Here is a 2,009-nt window from a genome sequence, read left to right as displayed (position 1 = left end):
TGATTTCAATGCCGTTTCTTGTTTGTAATGGAGACGCAGCTACTGGTTTGTTTTTCAGTGCAGATTAAAATCTTATTCTGTTGTAAGAGAATCAGTTTTAATGGCTGCATTTCCATTACAGATGGACTCAAAACGTTGTTCTTCATTCTGCTAATGTTGAAAAAGCAAAACTTCCAGTGATTCCATAAAATAAGAAATCCAGTTAAAATGTGAATCAGTTTGTTGAGGCGATGGCATAAAAGGAAAATGCTGCGTCGTCATCCTGCCATCTTCATGTCTGGTTGTTGAACATGAGAAATGCTTTGATACCAACAACAAAATAATACCAGCTCATCCTACTGCCAAGACTTTTTAAAACCAAAAACTGAGTTTTTGGTTTCCACTAATCAAATTTACTTTCTAAATGTCAGCTATTGATGGTGAATGGAAACACAGACAGTCATCGCACTAATGTCTCTGGTTCTGCCGATTCAAACTTACCCTCCGTTAGGTGGCCGTCATCGTCCCGTTCAGAAACCGGTCTGAACACCTGAACCACTGGCTCTACTACCTCCATCCGGTCCTGATGCGTCAGCAGCTGGACTACGGTGTGTACGTCATCAACCAGCACGGAGACGGAGCGTTCAACCGGGCCAAGCTGATGAACATCGGATTTAATGAATCACTGAAGGAGTACGATTACGACTGTTTTGCCTTTTCGGATGTAGACCTGGTGCCAATAGACGACAGGAACCTCTACAGATGTTCTGACCATCCCAGACATTTATCAGTGGCTATAGATAAATTTAACTACATCTTATCCTCAAAAACTGCCTTTGGTGGCGTCTCCCTGCTGACACAGCAGCAGTTCCTGAAGGTCAACGGTTTCTCAAACACGTTCTGGGGCTGGGGTGGCGAGGACGACGACCTGTACAACAGGATCATCCACAGAGGGATGTCCATAACTCGGCCGGACGCTCAGATTGCAAAATACAAAATGATCAAACATGGAAGAGACTTGCACAATGAGGTGAATCCAGAAAACGCTGTGAAAACACAAAAAACAGCAGAGAATATCGACACTGATGGACTAAATTCCCTCAACTTTACTGTCAAAGAGATTATGAAGGATGTACTGTACACTTTAATCTCTGTGGATGTTCGGTCGCCATGACGATGATTTACATACTGGATCTTACTTGGAATGGTGGCAGTTTGGCTTTGTTTTGACAGGTGTGTGTGTTTTCTTAAATGATGCCTGGGTTTATTATCTTAGAAAATAACAATCATGATATGAAAGTGTAAGTTAAATGTATGAACTTTGGTTACCAGAAAACACAAATACTTTTTACCCAAATGATTTTCTCAGTCAACAAGAAATCGTTTGGCTTGCTTGCTGTGGTAAGCGCCAGTAACATACATATTAACACACAGTTAAATTTTTTGTGGTCAGTTTCTGTTTGACTGGTAAAGATGTGGGTAGTTTGAGAAAAAAGCTCCACTTCCAGTACGTTAAGCAACAGACGGGGTTTCTGAATAAATGTTTTGCAATTCGAAGCCGTTTTACCATAAAAGGTAAAGCATGAAGGTAGAACAGCTGAACAATGGTGTGAGAATAAGAAGATAATTTAAATGCACAAATAATATTTTGATGTTCTGGCATGTTTTGCTGTTATTGTGTGTTTTTATCTCACCATCCCACAACTTGTGAATAAACAACTTGTTTGAAAAAGTGGCAGCAGGTTTCAAAATTTCAGTTTCAAATATTTTGTTTAGCTTCAATTGTTTTTCTTTTGAGCAAACTTTATGGCACCTATTTAGCTCCACAGAAATGTAGGACTTCCTCCACTGTTGTCATTTTTGAAATTTTCATAAAATGAGAAGATAATTTCAAGCTAGATTCCCTTTCAGCCATGTCAACTCAGTAAGAGGACAGGAAACACAAGGGTGGTGAATCTTGGCAACATTTTTGCTCCCAACTAGTTAGCTGGTTAAAAATCAGCTCCTATTTGCTTTAGTGTCTGGGCTCT

The 2,009-nt window shown here is 39.9% G+C and overlaps 1 pseudogene; it reads left to right on the top strand.

The window, feature by feature from the left end:
- Window positions 1–23: 23 nt before the first annotated feature.
- Window positions 24–1,184, top strand: LOC106944195 (beta-1,4-galactosyltransferase 1 pseudogene; annotated as a pseudogene).
- Window positions 1,185–2,009: the final 825 nt, after the last annotated feature.

This window comes from Poecilia latipinna, unplaced genomic scaffold (genome assembly GCF_001443285.1).
Source record: "Poecilia latipinna isolate Pla-1442-1.1 unplaced genomic scaffold, P_latipinna-1.0 Scaffold7325, whole genome shotgun sequence".
Lineage (NCBI taxonomy): Eukaryota > Metazoa > Chordata > Actinopteri > Cyprinodontiformes > Poeciliidae > Poecilia > Poecilia latipinna.
The sequence above is the reverse complement of the archived record's forward strand: the minus strand, read 5'-3'. Positions and strand labels throughout refer to the sequence as shown.